The 22859-nt window shown below is 46.0% G+C and overlaps 1 long non-coding RNA gene and 1 pseudogene across 2 annotated transcripts in view; both read left to right on the forward strand.

Annotated features, from left to right (window-relative positions):
• The window catches only part of LOC142765337 (uncharacterized), a 144834-nt gene that overhangs the window by 40394 nt on the left and 81581 nt on the right, over nt 1-22859 (forward strand). The window lies entirely within an intron of this gene.
• On the forward strand, nt 839-2695 carry LOC142765125 (uncharacterized; annotated as a pseudogene).

Below are 22859 nucleotides of genomic sequence, written 5' to 3' on the forward strand. Positions count from 1 at the left end.
ACCCGTTGACCACTAAGGAGGCTGGGACGCCGTGCCGGGACAGTGGCGTAAGCCCTACCGCAGTCGTAAGCTTGTGGTGTCTATGAGCGAGGAAGCATGTATGGCGTTTCTTAGATGGAGAGACCCCGCTACCTATGACTAAGGCCTCTAGCTTTTCGTGATTCTGCGATAAATCACGGAATTTACGTTTTTCTGCGGAAATATGAAAAACAGGTCGATTCCGCGAAAAATCACGGAGTTACGTTTTTTCTTCGCAGTAATGCGGAAAGTCGTTAGTTTGTTTGCAATGCCAGCTAACAGGTTTTCGGGCACGCAATAAAGAATCAGCATCGCTGTAGCCTGTGAAATAACTTGTTTTTGGTATGAGCTGTGATTATAAAATGGGCGATGCACTTCTTTGAGAATAGATATGACTAGTCTAGCACAAAACGGGGCTGTGTGACGAACTTGCAACCATGCTCGCAACCACCCTCCTTTCTCGCAACGCGCTACCGCGAAGGTGGTTCCGGTTTCGTACTCGATGGAAATGCGGAGGCAATCTCTTCGTACTCTTTTTTTTTCCACAAAAGAAAAAAAGTTTGCGTTAGATGCCAGGGAATCAATGCGCCATTATACTTTATTAGTTAATAGAAAAATTATTCATGTAGCTTTATCGTCTTTTAGTAGTAAAAAAATTTAAGTCGCCTCTGATAACAAGGCTTATTGGCAGCCGTAAGTAGCCGCAGTCACCTACCGATCCAACGCACTCCCTTTTGCGACTGCACGTGTGCCTTGTTCTCGTTTGCTTTGGTCGTTCTAGCCACCCTAGCTTTGGCTGAAGATCAATGCGTGAATAGATATGGCACCCTCAGGGTCACATTCAAGTAAGAAGACTGCCAGAGAACGCACTCGAGAATACAAGCACCCCGAGTTTTATGAAGATGGAGGTGTGCTTATTTGCCGGGCTTGCGCAAGAGCAGTTGACCATCGCCGCAAATCAACTATTGACAAGCACATCGAAAGAAATTGTCATCGCAAGAATGTCGAAACAAGGGACTCCTTTAAGCGAAAAAGCGGCGAAGAACCATCGGAAGATGGAGCCGGAGGTTCAGGAGCGCCGAAGAAGCAAAATAGACTGCAAACGCTGGAATCCGCAATCACGGCTAGTGAAGTGAGGAACGATGTTGTGCTCAAGTTCTTGGATGCATTGATATCCGCACATATTCCCCTTAAGAAGGTGGACAATCCAAAACTGAGAACGTTTCTGCAGACACACGTTTGGAATGGCGGATCGGTGCCTGGATCTAACGCGGTCCGCCGATGACTTCCAGAATTGTTTGAGAAGCACGAGGCAAGTTTGATAGCTATCTTTCAAAGCACCACAGTTTCTGTAATTATAGACGAAACCACCGACGACTGATCAAAATTGGTTGTGAACGTGTTGTTCATTCAGTCGGCCAGAACGGCGAATGCACTACAACCTGTACTCGTGGAAGTGAAATTCGTGGATGAAGTGAACTCATCCATCATTATACGCATCGTGACAACAACACTCACGAGGTATGGAGTTGAATTTGAGGATGTATCGGGCTTTGTTAGCGATAACGCCACTTACATTGTGAAGTCCTTTAAGAAGTGCATAAAGCCACTTTTTGAAGGTGCTGTTCACATTACGTGTGTAGCCCATACAGTGAACATTGTTGGCAGCACACTTCAGGCATCTTTTCCCTTAGTGAACAAGTTTGTCGCTTGTATGAAGAAGGCCTTCCGCATGTCCAGTAGAAAGAGAGCTTTCTACAAATCGCATTTGGAAGAGTGCGAAATTCAGTGTGCCAAAGCACCGCCAGCACCTGTCCAAAGCAGGTGGATTTCATGGATTGAGGCTGTGGAACAACATTCTGCCTACTTCGAGCACTATCCTTCATTGCTTAAGCAAGTCCACCAGAAGTATGGTGAAGCAGCGTGTGTTGATTCTCTTCTGAAACTGCTTAGTGAAGACTCGACTGAGCTCAGGTACAGCATGCGGTGCATTGCGGTATTTGGGAAAAAATGCTTCCAGCTTGCTGAAAGCAGCAGAAGGTCAGCGCGTAGCTTCTGCAAAGCGTACCATGCATTGTTTACGCTTTGGGGTTATCTTGAAGCAGCTTCAAAGGAGGATTTTGTAACACAGCTGAAGAAGGAAAATGTTGCACATAATGAGGCCAATAAAATTGAAAGCAAGATGAAGGCTGCAATGACCAAAGTGGCTAACAAAGCACAGGTATACTTGGAGAAGTCCAATACGTGGTGATTCTTCAAGGATGTTAGGTGCTTGGATCCTCTGCAAGTTTGGTGTCTTCCACAAAAGAGGACAGAGTTGACAGGCGTGCCTCAGCTTGCAGAAGAATCACTTGCTCTATCTGCAGAATGGCAGATTTACGTGAAGACTGCACAAGAACTGAAGGCCACTGACAGAGACCTGGCTTCATTTGTGTCCAAGCAACAAAATCCAGGAGCAGACTTCGATATCCTGGCTTTCTGGCCAGGGATGGAGCAGCTTACTCCAACCCTTTCATCAATCACCTTGAAATACTTGGCGATACCAATCAACTTCGCTGATGCAGAGAGATCATTTAGTCGCTATGGTGACATTGTCTCCCACAAGCGTCACTCTCTAAGTGAAGAGAGCACCAAGCACCATCTGATGCTGTGCCGCAAGAGCTTTCTTCAATTTTAATTATTGCAGGCGTGTTGCGAGCCTGAAAGTATGATAAATAAGTTGTTGCGTGTGCCTTCTTGCATTTGTTCATTTATTGCCACAGAATTTTGCACATTTAGAGTTGCCACGGAATTTCGCAGATTTCTCTATCTGGAATTGCAGAATTCCAAATTTTCCACCGCATAAAGTTAGGGGCCGTACCTATGACCCACGAAGGCCGATGGCTTCAGCTGGAAGGTTGTGTTGTAGACTGCGCCATTGTAATTAATTTAAACAAAGAGACAGTACCTGTTTTTGGGCCAGCTGTTCTTTATTCTCTTTTTCTCCTTCGTTCATGCTGCCAGTTTGCTGTAGCGCCTTTTTTGGTCATCCCAGTACAGTCGCCGACCGATTTTTCGGACCTGGCGGGGACCGAAAAAAAGTACGAAAAATCGAACAGTCCGAAAAATGCGTTTTCGCCAAAAATCTGAAGTTTATTGCATCAGGCAGGTTTAAAAAAGTCGTTGATGCTGCCTTGCCTCAAACTACGCTTGGAGGCAATTTGGTTTGCCCGTATTTGCGCCAAGGTGACATCGTCGCCGTAAACGCTCGACAAAATTGTCACCGCGTTGGCGATCTCCGCCACCGACGGCTGCGGGCGGTCGTCATTGTCTTCATCCGAGCCGCTCTCCGGCTCCGGGACAACCTGGCGAATTTCGTCGTCAGTGGCCTCCGCGCACGAAACAATGCCGTCGTCCGCACGAGTGAAGTCTTTAAATGTCATTGTGGCAGGTAGAGAATCCTTCTTTCCTAGGAGGATATATATAAAAAAATTGCTGGAGTGGAAGCCGCCTATACTTACCCATAGAGCACAGTGAAGCCGGCGGCGGCCATCTTGTGGTGGGCAGGAAGGCGGCCGCGTAGCATATAGTGCACTTCCGCGGCCGTTTTTTTTTCGCAAATGATTGCTGCTAGAGAAGTAAAAACGTGCTCACATAGTCGCCGATACACTGGCAGTATTTAAAGAGACTACAGAACGGTTCGTTTTTCATGTGTTAAAATTTTATTTGTACAGCTTTCTCAGCCTTTAGCCAACATGAACGTTATGGCAAAGTTGTTTCACTGATTCCTAAAAATGACGAGTCTTGAAAGCAAAGACCTAACTTTGTCTTTCACGAGTTCCCGGCTTCGTTCCTTTGTCATGTGGTGCAGCCTGATCTTGATGTACAGCTCCAATACTTGCTTGCTCAAGTTGTAAATATGGTTGGCCAACACGTCGACGTCAAAAAGATGTTGTTCCAATTGTGAAAACCACCTCTTTTCCAGTGATTGACTCAAAATCTCCAGGACTAGTTGTTTGGTATTGGCATGTATGTTCTTAAGGCATTGAGTGGAAGCCTGCAGTCGACGCAGCCCCTTTTCCGCTGTTTCGCACAGTGACACAACGTCTTCGGAAGGGTAAAAGAGTCCACCTCGATTTTTTTGTCTCACCAATAGAGATGTATCCGCTCCATGAAGAGCTTCTATGCACAACTCACAGGTGTTTGTAGTAGCGATTTTGCGAGCGACAAAGCCTGCAATGTAAGGCACGACAGAGCAAACGAATGTGGAGAGGCTCTCTGGATAGTCAATTCGGTCTGTGTAATCGTGGTCCTCTGGTTGTAGGATGGCACACCTTCGCGATGTGACCTCAGTGGTTGCACAAAATGTAGTGGCAGAGGCAGATGCACCCAGAATAGAAACAATATCTTGCGAACAGTTGCCTGAGGTGGACGATCTCACTTCTGTCTGGACCAATAGACGCTTGTAAGCTGCCATGAATTGGGCAGCTGTAGGGTTGTTGTTGAACCCCCCACGTCCTCGCACACAGCCAAAGAAAGTTTCTGCGTGATCTTGACTCATCTTGTGCGTGAGCAGATAGTTAAGTTGACCTTCATGAACGAGTTCCTTGAAGATACTTTCTGTGCTCTGTATACACACAAGAAAACCCACAAATCCTGTCCTCTTTGTTCCCTGCAAAAGTGGTCGACCGAATGGGTCTTTTAAAGCACATATGTACTCTCGAGCGTCGGCAAAAAATGGTTTCCAACAAGGCTCATTTTGCTTTCGAAGGGGGGCTTTGTATGATTTTGCAAACGCATTTCTGGAGTTTAGCAAATCGAAGAGATGATCAAATACCCTCACAAATTTTGCCGTGGCACTAGCACCTCTAAACTGTGGCAGCTTCAGCGTTTGCTCGCAAAATTCAAGAGCGTCTGCGACTGAAGCGCTGAGTGCCTGAACTGCGAGCCGTACCTTCATCTTTTGCTTCTCCCACTGCATATGCACCTTAGTTAGCTTATTGCCAAGGCGGAGCCCTTCCTCGCGCTGTAAAGCCTCCAGTGCCTTTATGTAAGCCCATTTTATGTGGTTTCCATCAACATCAGTGATGTAACACATTGTTGCCAGTGAATTTCTAATCAACTTAATCATGTGGCATGGGTCAAGCAGGATATGCACATCCCTTGACTCATCAACTGGGTTTTTAAAGGATGTGGAGAACTCGACAGGATCAGGCTTCAGTTCTGCACCAAGGCATTTTGCCATAGTGAAATTTGATGACGCACCATCAAATGTTAGACTGACAACTTGAACTTTCACAGATTCCAGTCGTTCAATGCATTGTTTTGTTAGTTCAGCCCTCTCAGAACCAGTGAGCGAGTGGATAAGAAAGTAGCCGACTGGAATTTTCAGCCTCATGTTTATGCCAACAACAATATAAACACAAACATTTGTGGCTTCAGGAAGGCTGTCATCATCAAGAGATGCTCCAAAATCAACGTAGCCAACTACCCTGTCTCCGACAAGTTCAACATGTTTCCTAATCGACATATCATCGACAATCAGAGCGCAGTAAAGAGTTTCAGAGCGACCTTGAACCAACTTCTCCAAGAAAGAAAATGCTTCACCTGTAAAGCCTGGTTGGCCATCAACAGACCTATACCATTCTCTGATTGTGCGCTGCGAAGGGAGGGCGTCATTAAACTTTGATCGCACAAATTCGTAGGCTGCTGGTGAGTAGAAATGTAAAGTTAGTGCAAACGTTCGCAGCTCTGGAGGGTATTTACCTCCACTTTCTGTCCGTGCCCGGTGAAGCAGCTGTTGTATGTCAGGAGAAAATGCTGCATCGAACATCTTGGAGCCCTCTTCTGACAAAAGCTTTTGTTCTTCGATGCCTCTAATAATTTCTTCAGCGGTGATTTTCTTTTGTGTCAGCCTTCGTTTGCTCTGCTGCAACGTTTTAATTTTTTTCTTCAAGTGCAATCTTTCGTCTTCTGTTTCCTGCAACTTCGTCTTGTACCACTGCTTTGATGGTGATACAGTGACATGATCTTCAGTATTTAAGGCCTCTTGCTGCTGAGCAGGACTGCATCCTCGAGGTTTTGGTGCTGGCCGCTTCCTTTTCACCTGAAATAAGCACATAGTGGAAATTAACTACTTTTAGAATGATATATATACTTCAATTATTGCTCATAACATGAATATATGTATTCACGAAAGCATGTTCGGGAACATTCGACAATGATCATGTGCTAATCGTGTGTTGAGCGATATTGTAAACGAGCGAACGGGACGAAAAGCTCGCGAGGAAACACGCAGCAATGCAGTCACGTCGACAAAACACGACAGAAGAGATATGTCTACGTCATTCCAACCTCCTTGATGTCAGAGCACTATATCTGCGAAGTTCCGATGCTTACCGGTGCCTGGAGGTGGACAGGAAAAGCAGCGAACGAAGTCGGCACACTTCCCGCTTTCAACCTTGTTGTTTGTCCGGTCCGGTCAAAACACGCCGGATCAAAGTGCGCAGAGCAAAGGCGATCTTTATCTGTCGGTTTCCAGTGTTCACGACGCACAGCTCGCTCCCATAGGTTCCGTGTCTCAGCATCTTTTGGAAACCTGCCAATAATTTCCAAATATTAATTCCTTAAGCCTACCAATGAAAAACACGAGTCAGCCGTATTAGACCGCGTAAGCACTACGTGCTTTCAGTACGCACCTGTGAAATGTGATCTTGGAAGCAGGAATCGCGCGATTTGTGCACCCATACGCTACGCAGGATTGTACCATGCTCGCTTGAATCGAGCCGCACGCATTCGAATGCACTGCAGAGACACACTTGTCAAGGAAAGACAGGCGCACGAACCGCAATCCACCGTCGCTGCAGGTGATTACAGTGGTGGTAACTTTTGGGGGGCCTAAGTCGCCAGAACGCTTCCTAAAAGTCGTCAATTTCAGCCAAAAGTCGCTAAGTGATGATGATGATGACGTTTTTCCTGAGTTTTTAGTTTTCGACTGGATAAAGCACGTTAAGGGATTATTTTTAAACAATGATTTAAATAAATTTCTGCTGTGGTGAATAAAGTGAACAGTCAAAATAAAATAATCATTTCTAGTGTCGGACTGCGCTGTTCAGTTTTGGTCTGGACAAGCAACTCTGGGTCTGCCGGGAGACGTGGATTGCGCGGAATAAACTTCTAGGTCTGAACCACAGATCGGAACATGGAGGAAGGAAAGACAGGAGGGAGCGTTGCGCAACTCGATTGAAGCCCACCAAGTCGGCCCAACAAGTGACCAAAACGTCAGCGCTCGCGGTAGGTTTTAGTTCTCTCGGCGCTGTTCCGTCTTTGAAACACCTCCGTGAGCCGGCCAGTCTGCGCCGAACCAGTTCATTTCGATTAAAAGCTACCGGGCGCCGTATTTCGAGGTATCGGCAAGTCTCGTTTATTGCGTGATCTCACGGCAAAAGGGCCGACTTTGTTGGCTTCAAAACGGGTTGGCTTGCCAAGGCTGGGTGCGTGACGTCATGCTCCCTCCTGTTATTTCCTTCCCCCATGATCTAGCCACCATACCCATGGGTCGGAACCCAGCGCAGCACTCTGCCGGAAATTAAGTTTTCTCTCTCTCTCTCTCCGCGAAGCAGGGGAACGCGTGGTGTGCATAAATTTTGTGCATGCACGCCACGCACGCTTTTTCTGCCTCATGAAGGTACTGCAATTCCACCAAAGAGCCCATACTTCGTCAATTAGCTTTCAACAATAACCTACTGCGTGCACAGCTGCTATCTAACGTTTGATGTAATATGTTACTACAATGCTAGGAACGAGTGAAACCTAAAATTATTTTATTGGACACATTGCACTCAAGAAGATCGTTTGACCAAGTATCGTCTCGTAGGGAAGAAGCATGAAGAACAAGCAAATTGAAACAGTGCCGGCCAAGATGACAAGATTTAAAACATCTGAAATGTTTTAAATATTTTCATTTTGGCCGGCGCTCTTTCATTTCGATCGTTCTTCACATTTCACTCAAGTCACTAAAGTCTATATGTCAAGCAATAGTTCCACCTCACCAGTCCACACCTCCTCGTCTGCAGACTCTCCACTGCTTTGCGCACGTGCACTACTTCTTGGCGCGAACGCTGAGGAGTACGCTTGCATGGTTCCAACTTTTCTTGTCACTGTGTCAGGCAGGTCATAGGTGTGGCAGCACTTTCCAAGACGGCGAAGTCCGCTACGAACACTTAAGACCGCATTTGTGCTGGCAGTGCTGAGAGAATTTCTGAGTTTTGTCTTAACCACGCTTAGTTGGCTAAAAACTCTTTCCACTTCTGCGTTTGAGTGCGGCAAGGAGAGCACATCAACTGCGAGCTGCGCGACCTCGTGAAACGGGTTCGAGCCAGCTGCATCACGGTACGCAGTGGCCTCGGACCAAAATGCAATGGTGTCGGTGGTGTTGGCCCAGCCCACCAGGGTCAGCTTCTTCCACTGCGCGTTCACGAGATCTATCTCGTTTGGTTGAACACCGAAATGTTCCGCCAGCTCCGTGATAGGCTCCTTGAGTACTCGCAAGCATGCTCCCACAGACAGCCGTGCCATGCCCTGCAATATCTTGAAGTTCGATGGCAGACGTTGCCGGAGCTCATTTGACAGCTTTACTGTGAAATTAACGCATCGCTGGCGCACAAAGTCAACTTCAGGACCAGCTGGTAGCGTGCTCGCCAGTTTCTCGAACTCGTATCCCAGGTATGGCTTGGGGTCCAGGTGACCATCGATAGGCTGGCGCAGCGGATCTATCTTCGCCGTTGGAATGAGCACTTTGCTGCAAACCATCTTAATTAGGAGCGTGAGGTCTTCAAGAAGCTTTGCGGGATCCGCGTCGTTCCTCTCGTAGGCCTTGTTTGTACGCTGAACTTCTCGTAGCATTGGTCGAAGGTAGAGTAGATAAAGCTTATTCAGCGGATCAGAGTACATCTGATACAGGAGCTCTGCGGTGTAGCATCCTTCCGTTGATCTGGCTTGTTCGAAATGTTTCAGCAACATGTCCCATTGATCGAGGACTCTGACGACCGCTGGCTCCAACGATATCCATCTGGTATCGCACACCCTTGGAATTGATAGTGGTTCTTCCCCATCGCAGAGGCTACGGTAAAGTTGACTGTACGCGGCTTTACGCTTTGAAGAATGGGAAAACCACATGTGGGTTTCGCGCACCAAGAAGTCCACATTCCTGGGAAGCGTTCCCTGAACAGCGTGGGAAAGTGCGAGTTGCAAAGAATGGCAAATACACCTTACCATTATCAAGTTCGGGAGTTGCCACTCACGCTTAATTGTCTCGAAAATACCGTTGTTGACACCCGTATTCACCGAGGCGTTGTCAACTCCAATGCCGAGGAGACGCTTCTTGTCAAGTCCCATACGCGTGAGGAGGTTTTCCAATGCCCTGACGATTGTCACAGCTGTGCCATCGTCCAATTCGATAAGCGCAAGAAACGTCGTCACAATGCTCTTCCGAGCAGCACTGAAGTATCGCACCACCACACCCAGTAACTTAGTGATCGAAATATCTGTACCCTCGTCGATTATCAGGCTGTATTTTGAGTCACCGATGTCAGCCACCAAGAGATCCACGAAATGCGGAGATAACACATTCACTATGATCTTCGTGCATTTGCGCCGGTGCATGCGCATGCCTGCTGCACTTTTGCTGTCCATGAACTGTTTCTTGCAGAGTTCTGTCAGGTGGTCAGCGGTGAGGAATGCAGTGTGCTCGCATATAAACAGACAAAGAGCTGCTTCACTTCTGCCGCAGGAAGACTCAGTTGCGGCTGAATACTGCAGTTTCTTCTGCCGAGAAGAACTGGAGTATGGTTCAGATGACTTCTTGTGCTTGGTGGTGGCGGCATGCTTCTTGATATCGCACAGCTTCGCGTAGAATTCGCTCATGCAGTAGGCGCATGATGCTTTTGTTCTTTCGCTCTCCACAGGACGTAGCCAGCCTTTAAACTCGGGCAGTGATTCCCAACTTTTTCGATAATGCTGCTCATACTTTGGAGGCATGATTAAGCTAGAGCGAGCGAGTCGGCACGCTACACCTAGTCCTTGAGTGTACTGGAAATAGAGATGTGTCGCTCAGGAGTGAACGAAATCTTTTGAGCGGCTGTTTTTTCTACAGAACGAGTGATCTGCGGCTCAGTGAGCCATGGTGAAGCAACGCTACCACGTGTTGTAGGTTGAACCGGTTGAACCACTTCGTTTGAGTTCGTGTTCTCTGAAGGGGTACGCTGGGTAGACCCCCGCAGAATCGGCCATGAACATGCCCGGATTTCAGAACCCGAGGAGCGAGAGGGATGGTGTGAGAGATAGGCTTGCCGATGCTCGCGGAAGCACGTGGCGCACAAGTGCGCATTCAGAACTTTTAGCATGGGTATGGTGGCTAGCCACCATAGCATGGGTGTGCATTAGCGAGGGGGGGGGGGGGAGACATCCAGGCTCCAGCAGTGACGAGCGCAGGCATCGTTTCTTTCGAGCTGCCTGCATAGACAAGGTATTCGAAATTCCAGGAGGAAGGGGCAAAGGCCAGCTTTCCTGTAGCTTCCTCTCCATCCTTGTATTTTCAACGAAGCGAAAAAAAGCGCTTGGTCCGTCTCTTTCACTGTCCGGTGTTCCGCGCAGTTTTTTTTTTTCGCTTCGTCGATCATGTACCAACCAGCCCAAAACAGCCAGGTGGCCACATTGCACGCACGCTAAAGATCGCAGCGGCTCAAGAAGCTCGATCCTGTGTGCCCTGGCCTCATTTTTGAAGCTCGTTCCGAGCATTCCCCAGTTCTCATTAGTTTCCTAATATTCTATGTCTGTTTTAAAGGACCCCTGACACAAAATTTGGAAGCTTGGTGTGCTTGCGACGTTTGAGACTCTTGCATGCACTTCTTAACGATTATTAGGGGTGAGTGCTGCCTGTAAAATATTTCAACTTGGTTTTAAAGCGAAGGTGTGTGCTCATCCGAGTATTCCGGTAAAATCGACATTTTTTGTGGTTTTACGTAGACAAAGGCTCCCCTTGCGTGGTTGCAGAGGTCAAGCAAGTATTGTGGGCATCGGAGATTCCGAGAACGTTTTCGGGGTGAGTACAATTCGCCGACTGGCTCCCGGCGAGGACTATTGTTCGTCACCCCTCTCGCTCTGTTGTCGGGCTGCTCTAAGGTGGTTTTCGCTGCTTACGCCAGGAATGCTCTTCTTTTTCCTGAGGGGAACACGCTCAACGCACCCACATCGTTCTATTCTTCCCCACTCTCGGGTCACCCTATTTGGAAACCGCACGTTCAGCGTCACCGAAGCTTGAGCGCATGTAGTCTCAGGCACTGCCCCGCTGTGCGGCGCTAGTTTCTTATGGTATCTAGGCGGGCGTTTTGAACTGAAACAAAATCGTCCTCAATTAACGATGCTAGCATCAATTATACGATGCGTTAGAACATTTACGATTGAATTTTGGCATTACTAGACGCAAAGCTACGGATTACTGTAAAAAAATGTCGAAAACAAAACTTTTCCTGTCAGTAGTCCTTTAAACATTCAATTTCAACTTTTCAAAGTCTCCAAAAAAGTCGCTAAGACTCCAAAGTGATAAAATTGTCGCTAGCACGACTGAAAAGGCGCTAAATTTAGCGACTTTCTCGCTAAGTTACCACCACCCTGGCAGCGGTGGCCGCCACCGAGCCAGCCGAGCCGAGCTTTCTGCCCACCACAACATGGCGGCGCTGGCTTCACTTGAAGAGCGCTCCCTCCACTCCAGCAATTTTTTTATATATATCCTCCTAGCTTCTTTCGCCTCTTCCCCGTGCGATGTGATGACGATAGTGCTGACCGAAGACGAAAAAACGGCATCCGTCACCGGGTCTTTTAAAAAGCAAACAGGGCCTCCGAAACTTGAAATATGGCGTGCGCATTCCAATCTCGGAGGCAGGAAAGGCATTTGAAGACCAAGCTTAGCCAAGCCGACGGAAAATCCAACATGGCGGCGTTCACAATGGCTTGGAGCGTGGCACAAAACGAGCGATTTAGTCCGAACAATCGAACTTTCAGGGGCAAATTCGCCCGAAAAATCGGTCAAAACAATGCATTAGCTCTATGGTATCCCTGACGGTGCATTTATGAAGTGCTGAATATCCAACAAGTCCGAATTTTTGGAGTCCGGAAAATCGGTCGGCGACTGTATTTACAACTGGTTAGCTGAGCCGAGCTGTCAAATACGAAGATCACGCGCCAGTATCTGTTGTCGTCCTCTTCTTCGTCGCGTTGACCGCTGTCCCATTGGTAAGTAGCAATACTAAGCCTCGGCAACTTCATATCTGGGTGAAAAGGAAGTCATGCGCCAAATCTTATACACCTAGTCAAAGAACTTCTGCAGTTTCAGAATAGTACATCATTTTATTTTTTATTTATATTTATTTATTCAAGTATCCTAAAGGCCCACTAGGGGCATTACATAGGGGGAGGGGGAACATAAACAGAACACAATTTTTACAGAGAATGAATGATTGCAAGTTAATACAATGCTATATATATAGTACAAAAATTCGAAGAACGTAGTGACAAGGCAAGCAGAACAACAAAAGTAAACATCAGATAAGGCACGTATTAATGAAAGTAACAGGGCTGCCTGCAAATAGGTTAGTAATGCTGAATTAAACAAAGAAAGCTGAGTTATTGTGGCAATCCTCGAAGGTAATTCATTCCATTCCTTTTTCGATAAAAGTAAAGGCGAATTTTTGAATTTTTCTGTACGGGCGAAAATAGGGTTGACTTTGAAAGAATGATCGGTGTGACTAGAAGTATGAGGTGGCAGTAAAATATGCATTCGGGCAAATGATGTGTTAGAGTGATACAGGGTATGGAAAAAGGATAATCTGGAAAATTGACTGCGCGCAGCAAGCAGTAGCATGTTCAGCTCTGCTTCCAAAGATGAAGCGCTTTGAAATTGTGAGTGTGATGATAAGATGAACCCAGCTGCTTTATTCTGAAGGGCATCCAGTAGATTAGTAAGTGTGATCTGGTGGGGATGCCAAATGATTGATGCATATTTCAGGGAAGGGCGCACAAGAAAATTTTATGCTTTAAACCTGGTGTCCTTGTCGGCTAGATATAAACGTCGTTTCAGAAAGCCTAGTTTCTTCTGCGCTATAAAAGTAATATGTGCTCTATGTGGTCAGTCCTAGTTAGTCTTGAATTGATAAGGAGGCAGAGATATTTTACCGTTGTAAATGAGTGTACTATTTTATCGTTTAGTACATAAGTATTACATTGTGCCTTCAAAACAGAACCGAATGCCAAGTGTAGTCCCTTCTACATTAATTTGTATCTGCCACCTGCTGCACTATTGTGTTCGCTTATGAAGGTCAGATCGTAGAGCTATAACGTCGTTAGGACCACCTATTTTTTTGTATATAACACAATCGTCTGCTAAAAGGCGAATTGTTGAACTAATAAGCGATTCTATTGCTGTTTCTTACGGGACACCAAACTTGACAAATGTTGGACTGCATATGTAATCATTTAATTTAATCACCTGAGAACAATTTTCTAGAAATTCCTCAAGCCATCGTGTTGTTTCGCAGTCAAGTTCGAGATTACGTATTTTTAGTGTTAGTCGTTTATGAGGTACGCGGTCGAAGGCGTTTGAAAAATCAATAAAAATTCTGTCAGCAATAAGGGACGAGTGCAGTGAGGTGTGAATGTCAGTAACCAACTCGTAAAACTGTGTTTGGCATGAGAGTTTTCGATGGAAAACATGCTGATTGTTTATGAGAAGATAATTTCGGTTGAGATGCGCCTATATGTACATGTGTAGGTTATGTGTTCTAGCAGTTTACAACTAATTGAGGTCAATGATATAGGACAGTGATTATTGAAGGCAGTGTTATCACCACTCTTAGGTATTGGCAAAACATGAGCTATTTTCCGGCCTTCTGGTACGCATCCAGAGGAAAGTGACTGCTGAAATAGTAAAAAAAGTACAATTGCTGAGATGCGACTGGTTAATTTTAAAAGTTTAGCGCTGATGCCATTCGGGCCTGGGCTGGTCTTGAACGGTAAGCGGTCAATAGCGCGTTTTACAATATTGGAGGATCTAATGATTGATGGAAAGCTAAACAGAATGGCTGGTTGCGAAAAGGTCAAGGAACTATCAATAGAATCTTCATCTGTGTAAACTCCGGCAAAGTACTTATAAATTGCTCGGCACACTCGTCTTATGTTAGCACGTCGCCGTCGGCACCTAACATAGATGGCACCAAACGATCTTCTTTGAAGTTAACTACATTCCAAAACTTTTTTGGATCCGTTTTTAACAGGTTTGGTAGAGTGCAGTTGCAATGTTAATTTTTTTGCTTCAATAATGGCTTGTTCTGTTTCTTTCGAGATTTCTTCATAATTTTGCCAGTGATCTATCTGGCTTATCTGACTGAGTCGCTTTTCGATATGCCCTTTTCTTCCTGTTAATGCGTGTCTTTAGATCACGAGTGAACCATGGATCGCTTACACCTGAGCTTATCGTGAGTCTGGGCACACATGAATTTTCTATTCGTTTAAGGTGATTGCGAAATATGCACCAGTTCTCATCGATTGTACGGTTTGCGTAGTTTGGCTGGAATTCAACTAAAAATTGTTGTAGCATGCGATTCATATTTTTTGGTGTCTGCCTGCGCATAGTTAAGTATTTCTTTTGTTATTTTGTTTTTGTCCTAGCCTGGTGTAGTGATCGAGCAATGTATGGCTCTGTGATCACTTATTTCTTCCATGATATGAACACTTGCCAAGTCCGGATTGTTAGTCAACATGATGTCTAATGTGTGATTACCGCAAGTGGGTTCACGCACTACTTGGGTGAGGTGATGATAGTTAAGCCACTGAATGAAACGCAGGTGCTCCGCGCGATTACTCTGAGCAGCAATTGATAACCTCTTCCGGTGTATGCCTGGGTAATTGACGTCACCTCATATGATCAAGAAACACCGAGGAAACTTCTTCATGACTTGTTCACTAGCATCACTGAAAACATCAATGAAGTCACATCGGCTATCTGGCGGCCAGTAGCAGACACCAATGACGCAATGAACATGGCGAAAACGAACAGATATTTAGATTAAATCCAGGGGAGATTCGATTTCTACGAGTGACTGATGAAATTGCTGTTTTACTGCTATAAGAACTGCTCCACCTCTAGATTTGACCCTGTCTCGCCGAAAAAGCACGAAATTTGGAGGGAACATCAACTCGCTGTCGTCGATGTCGACTGAAAGCCAAGTTTACATTCCGATGAGAATATCAATTGAACAAGTGGGCATGGTTGCTTTTAAAATATCAAGTTTATAAAATATACAGCGGAATTTGCCAGGAGCAAGCAAATTGGAGCTGATGTGGGGGCTTTCTTCCCTTGTTTACCGTGGTGTCGCTTCTTGGTCAGCTCTGGTCATGCATCGACGCGAATGACACAATCTGAGGCTGAATCGTAGCGATAAATACCACTTTTCATGTGTAGTTTGTTGTACCACACAGTAAACCGCTCACTGTCTCTGCGGTACTCATGGCAAAATCGCGCAGCTTTCTTCTTTCATGCAGTACTTTAGGGGATAAATCGTCGTCTAACCAGAGTTTTGGTGATTTGAGGTCTTTTAACTTGGATGCATTGTTTAGACTTTCTGTTTTTGTTTTGATGTTTAGGAATTTAACAATAATTGGTCGATGTTGACCAGGATGACGCTGGCCGAGGCGGTGAGCTCTTTCTATGTAATACGCCTAAATGCCAAGACGAGTGACTAAAAATTCCTTAGCAATTCTTTCAGACTCCACATATCCCTCATGCTCAGTTTCATAAAGGCCCTTGATAATCAAATTGTTCCTTCGCATGCGGTTATTCATGTCTTATACTATGTCTATCTGTTTGTTTTACGGAAGTTTACCTTACATTCCTGAATATTTTACGTTACAGCATCAAAGCCTTTCTTCAGTTTCGATACATTAGTCAAACTTTCTTCAATAGATGACACGAACAAATTGATGTTGGTAATTAGCTTACCGATAGCTGCCAATGACGCTGTGGTCTCAGCATGACACTTTAAGCAGTACGAGTACGTCATCGATCTCAGGGCCTGGGTTTGTTTCTATATCGCCCGCACAAATCAAGAGCATCGTGAGGCACACAGACATCAAAAGTGAGGATTACCTAGGGCAAAGATTACGTAAAAAGGTAGCTTCGGCACTAAGACGGTCTTTACGAGAACACCGACATGTTCCCCAAGCAAGAAAAGAACCAACGCTTGCTCGGTATGTGCACACGTCAATACCCATTTGAGCAAAACTAAAGGCGAAAAATTGGCGAGTAGCGGCCACAAGCCGGAATGAATGCGGTATGAATAAAGAAAGCCTACCTATAACGGCAAAGCGTTCAGATTAGGCATATGCCACTTGTGGTCGTGAATCCCAGAGAGCCGATGCCAGGCTGTCTTTTTTGTAGCGATGTGGTGGCGCGGCGGTTTGTTGAAGTCGGTGCCCGGGCGCAAGTGACAGTTCCTGATGATCGCTAGTCATTCACTGGCACACTTAGGAGCCAGATAAGTTGATCAGATTCTCGGTAGCGATGGTGCTGCAATGAAGCGGGCGGGCTTGACTGGCATGAGGCAAGGTACGTCGGTCTATAACGGCAAAGCGTGCAGATTAGGCATATGCCATTTTTGGCCGCGTGCCCACTCACAGGCGTGCCCACTCACAGTCCTCTTACTCACTGCTATCGTATCCACGTACTAGAATAGACCGTCCCCGGATTGGATCTTGAGCATCGGCATTGCTTCTCCTAACGATTGATACAGACGCCCCACTGTCTATCATTGATCGTATGCGATGTCCATTGACCTAAAGGTCTACATGCAGCAAGCTTGCAGAAATCAAACAGGTCAGTTTTGTGTCTTAGGGTCGACGGAAGACCCTCATTTACTAGTTGTTTTCTTATGCCCCGCTGTGGTGGTCTAGTGGCCAAGCGACTCGGCTGATGAACCGCAGGTCGCGGGATCAAATCCCGGCTGCGGCTGCTGTATTTCGGATGGAGGCGGAAAAGTTGTAGGTTCGTGTGCTCAGATTTGGGTGCACGTTAAAGAATCCCAGGTGGTCGAAATTTCCGGAGCCCTCCACTACGGTGACTCTCATAATCATATGGTGGTTTTGGGACGTTAAACCCCACAAATAATTCAAACAATCATTGTTTTCTTATCTGCACGAAATGCGTTCCTCAGTCATGTACTCCATTTCAATAGTGTGCAACAAATCTATCTGACATGTCGATTGTGAAGACGTCGCTACCTGTGCACTAAATCCCCTGTTTCCTAATGCTCCTTTCTCATAGATATCTCCGTGTGATTCTGCTGTCCTCCCTGACCAATGACAGGCCGTATCTTGGAGGTACTGCAGCAATATCTTCAGAGTTTGTGACATTCAAGCTTGAACCTGTCGTTGCAAATCGCGAGGTAAACCATGTATGTCAAGCACTATAAGAGAAGTCTGTGGAAGAGCCCGGCTCTGCTAGTAGAAACAATTGGCGCTTTTCAAAAGAAATACTGGATCACTGGTCCCGACCTGTGGCGGTGGAAATGGCTTTTTCCCATTGCTCAAGCAGGCTCCCACAGAATGATGAGATGAAGCTCTAGTTCCATGTGCTCCATGCATCATATTCATCTCCCATGATACGCAACTCATACCATTTTCATGCTACGTCACTTAATAAAGGGAACATAAGTTTCACTCCGTCACGAGACATTAATGAAAAAGTTCTTGAGTCGGTTCGTGTGAGTGCCAACCCAAAGATAAAATTGTCATCAGGAAAAAAGAGACGAGGCCATTTGTGCTCAAAATAAGCAAAACAACACTCGATATATTTGAATAACAGGAGAAAAATAAAACTGATAATAAAGAAACCAGAGAAGGCCAATAAGCTAGTTAATAACAGTACAGAGCTGATGATAAATTCAAGCGTTCAGAAGAAATGACAGACGACAATGACCGTTAGGCTCAGACACACGTGCACGCAGCAAAGCTTGATGTAGTGAGACCCGTAGGCGTCACGGGGCCATGGTGTAGCTCGGAAAACAGATAGCGTCGGTGGACTCGAAGTCAGCGCCCTGTCGACGCTCCTTCTCGGAAGCAGGGACGTGGAACCGGAGACAGGCGAGAAGTGCCCGGCCATTGCTAGGCGATGAGGAGCCTGGCCAACGCTGTACTGTGGTTGAATCTAAGGAGCACATCCAGGTGCGAGCCCACACGGCCTTGCCCCAGGAATATCCACCATTCCCGCGCCCTGTTAAGCTTCTCGCCTCCCCAACACCCAGCTGCGTCTCCGCCACACCTGTCGTCATCTTTCTTCGGCTGCTTCTCAAACAGCGTCGGGGCTTCTCATTGGTCACATTTTGCGATGTTACTTCTTGCACTCCGTCTGCACCTCATCTTCCTCGCTGAATACACGAGACAAGCTCGCATCCACCCATTGAGTCATCATTAGGTTTTCCGCGCTGTTGCACTCGCTCAATTTTTAAGTCGCAACTGGTTGCATTCGCACACCAATCAAAACATGCCCCCTTTTCAAAAAGTCACCCCCCCCCCCCAAAACTGTACGATGCACGTGTTTCACTCTACGTACATGTAGCACCCTAGGAACTCTTGTTGAACATTGATACACGAAAATTCCATATGCGGCATTTATTTTGGAGACGGTTTGCAAAAATACTTTGCCTACCATCTGTAGTGATACATAAGTTTTGACCTACGGCTACAACCTGCTCATGAAGTCTGCACCCGCATTGTCTCAACCTTTTATATGCTGAATATGAAACGTGTATTCTTGTAGTGCTAGGCTCCATCTTAGCACCGTCTAGACTCCGCCTTTGCACCCACTAGGTGTTTTTCACTCACAGTGGTTGATGATTTATCTGTCTTGCACTACAAACTGCGATCCGTACAAAGATATATAGAATTTTTCTACCGCCCTTACCAGCGCTAAGCATTCCCGTTCGCGATGGAGTAATTCTCGGCAACAGCACTGGGTGTAACACACCCTCGTTGTCTTGCATGAGGACTGCGCCGATCTATTGCTGGACGCATCTGTACGGAGTACCAACACACGTTTTGGATTGGGTGCCTTGACGACCGGCCTTGAATCAAGGGCTTCTTTCAGCGTCTGAAAGGCTTCTTTTGTTACAGTAGTCCAATGAATCATGTTTATTTCTATTTTGTAAGTAACTTTGTTAAAGGCTGTGCCTTCTCCGCAAAGTGAGTTTATAAAGGGAAGCTAAAGGGTTTTTAAAATTTAACCTAACTTCGTGTTTAGGAAGGACTGACATTATTGTCGACGATGTCATACTTGTTTTAGCGGTTTGAGTAGCAGGAGGTTCAAAACAGGTGAAATAAAAGCGTGTCTTGCTTTGTCCCCGCGAGCGCGCTGAAAGTGTTAGCGTGGAAACATTCGTCATCTTCGTTTCCTCTGGCCCTGAGCAAGTGTTCTTTCTTATTTATCTTCCACCACGGCCTCCGTGACCAAAGTGGTTCCTTGGGCCTATTCGTACGACATAGTTGAAAAAACAAACAGTGCGAAAAACGAGAGACCAGACGAAGAAATACACATACAGCGCTCAGTAGGGGTACTTCTTTGTCGTGGTCTCTAGTTTTTCGCGATGCTTGTTTTCTTAATTTCCGTAACTAACCTATGACGTGCCATTGCCAGAACTAATCGAAGAGGCCACACTTCAGCAGTGCTGCTGTTGCAGATAATGCGACTTACCGAGAATGACGTCACCGTGTTTGCTCGGCGTCTCAAGAAGCCCGGCGCCTGCAGCCACTGTTTTTTTACCAAGAAGTGCTATTGGCATTCACTTTTGAGAACTCTCACACCACTTTTCGAATTAGGCAGGGATCAAACTGTCCTTACGCGCTCCTCAATCATTTTTTCAGAAAAGTGATTCAGCTTCCCTTTGAATTTCAGTAATACCCACCTAATCCCAGAAAAAATTTGTGCTGCTTGTTAGTGTCAGGCATAGGTGCGCTGGCTATCTTCGAAACTGTACTTTCTATTGGCTTAATAGTTCCCCCTCCTCGGCGGGGGCCCGAAAACAGAATCGACTCCACGCCGATCTCGCACTTCTGAGTCCTAATGGTTAAGCCGGACTCCCGTAGTTTTTTTCAGTAAGCGCTGCAAAGTGTCGACATGCTAGTTGCAGATGTTCTTAGCTCTGAGAACATGGTTAATGTATTGGACTACCTTTTCGAGGCCTATTAGAAGTGCTCTCAATAAACGGGTAAACACTGCAGAAGTCGTCTTTATGCCAAACGTCGTGTATATGAACTGGAAATGCTCGGATTGCGTAGAGTGTACTGTTATTGATCTCGAAGCTCAGTCAAGTGGGACTTGCTAATATTGCTTTGTGAGATCGATCTTTGAAAAGTATCGCTTTGTGCCCACCTTAGTAAGCATATAATTTTTTGGTATGGGTTCAGCGCTCGAAACCAGAATTCGTTTATGCGACGGATGTCGATGCATGTGCGGTATGTACTGTTCAGCGTCTTAATAAGTACCGAGAGCGAATTGTAGGGCGAATATGATCGCTCAGTCACACCCAATTTTAACATGTCCTGAATTTTTTCATACCACTTCCTTAAGGGTCGTTGGTGAAGGATACTGAAGCGTGTTGGTAGGTTCAGATGTCAATTGAAGTCAGAATTCCAACAGATTCATATTTCCCGGTATTTCAGAGAAGACATCATGTTAAGTGGTTAGAATCTTATGAAGTTCTGTACGGTAGTCTTCTCCTCTACCACTTACAATCGGAATCACTTCCACACCCACACTTTGCCTCACCTTGCAGGCCGGTAGCGAGGTTTTAGTCTCCTACTCCTGCACGACCGCAAAAAAATGCTGTCTGTGGAAATGGGGCTGGTTGCCGATCTTCATAGTGTTTTAGCGTTTGAATATGAAAAAGCTTGGCATTGTACCTGAAGTCGAACCAATAGTCATATTGACCCTTTTTCTCAATTACCGGAAGCGAACCTTTTCATTGCATCAACAGCTTATTTACCGTTGTATGAGCAAAGTAAGAGCCCGCTCTCCAACTTCCAGCTAACGGCTCTTGTCCTTCCGATCATAAGTGTTTTTGGGCCCTTTTAGCTTGCATCAGATTCTCATCAGCTAATTTGAGAGTCTTATCCAGACAATCTCAGAGATCAAGAACATGTCCATAGGTCATTTTAATCTTCTCTTCCGTCTTCTCTCCAGTCCACAGCTCTTTTAGCAAGTTGAGTGGTCATCAGACGTATGTCCCATAAATGAGTTAGAAAGGAGAGACCCCCATGCTCGCTTAAGGAACTTCTCGGTATGCAAATAGAAGGGGGGCGAGCAGTCGATGCCATTATTTTTTATCTTCTCGTCAGAGCTTGCATAGCATTTGTTTTAACGTCCCATTAAGTCGCTCAATCATGCCATTGCACATTGGATGATACGAGGGTGAACTGAGTTGTTTAATGTCCAGCGAATCATTACCTTCCCTCATCAAGCCTGAGTGAAACACAAGGCATTGTCGCAAAAAATTTTATGGTCAAACCCAACACTAGAAAACATTTCCATCACCCCATCTGTCACAGTCGCTGAGTCAATCCCGAAAAAAGCAACTGCGTGTGCATCGCGTGTAGCGAAATCGCCGAAGGTCAATATATACCTGTTGCCCCTAGTTCAGACCCGCCTTAAAGGTCCGATGATGTCCACGGCTGCACATTCAAAAGGCGTGTCTATAGGGGCATTCTTTCAAGAGGTGCCTTGCCTATTTTTTTATTTGGTTGCATCTTTTGTCACGCACACAGTACCGCACATATCTTTTGATGTCTTCCTGGACTCCCGGCCAAAAGGACGAGCATAACACCCGATCAATTGTTCTTCTTTCACCTTGATGGTCGGACATCAAACTCTCCTGGGCCATCTTCAGCACTTGCTTTCACAGCTTGAGAAGAACCACCACATGCTTCACAAATTTGCCAGAGGGTAGCCGGTGTTTGCATTACAATAACGACTTCTCCATGGCAAAGGAATACTGGGTCGATCTTCTTCCATAGAAAACTTCTTCGACTGTTCTTAAAAGCCTCAAGGGTCTTGCCTTCTGCTTGCACCACCTCGAGTTCTCTCTTCATGTTGAAACTGACGTTGACCGTAGCTGAATCAGGCTGTACCTTTGTGCTCTTGATACTACCCAGTGATCATTTCCAACGACAGTCTCCTTTCTTCTCACATAAGGTCTCAGCTACGCAGTTTGGATTCAATTTTCCTTCAACCTTTGTCTTTTTTCATTTTTTAACTGGGTCATGAGCAGCACGAGATCCTGGCACATTGGCAACGACTATGTCATATAGGGGGAAAAACATGAATTTCACAATAGACTTGCCTGTGAAATACGCTGAGAAAATGTCCACCTTTGCCTCTGCTACCGTGATCCGACTCCCATCTCCTAAGAATAAAAACGTCGTGTTCTCCGTCACTGTGCCATCTGGCACCTAACAGCGCTGTACCATGACTCTCTTGCTTACTGTATCCCTTAGGACCGATGCAAATTGGACAAATATAAGGCTCTGCAGTACTGGCATGGCCTGTTTTGTCGCCTTTGGCTGCGTGTTTACCACACTGTCCATATTCTCTTCCTGCCTCAAGTTCCCGTTTCAAATCCGCCTGTATACCATCTTCTCCTTTCGAGCTTCTCGATTAGCCACTCTATGTTCGCGAGCTCGTGCCTCACGCTCATCTAGCCATGCCTTCAACCCTCTCCCTCTAGCCCCATGCGTACCGCCAAATGTCGTTAAGTCTGATGAAC

The sequence above is a fragment of the Rhipicephalus microplus genome, chromosome 6 (assembly GCF_043290135.1).
Source record: "Rhipicephalus microplus isolate Deutch F79 chromosome 6, USDA_Rmic, whole genome shotgun sequence".
Classification (NCBI taxonomy): domain Eukaryota; kingdom Metazoa; phylum Arthropoda; class Arachnida; order Ixodida; family Ixodidae; genus Rhipicephalus; species Rhipicephalus microplus.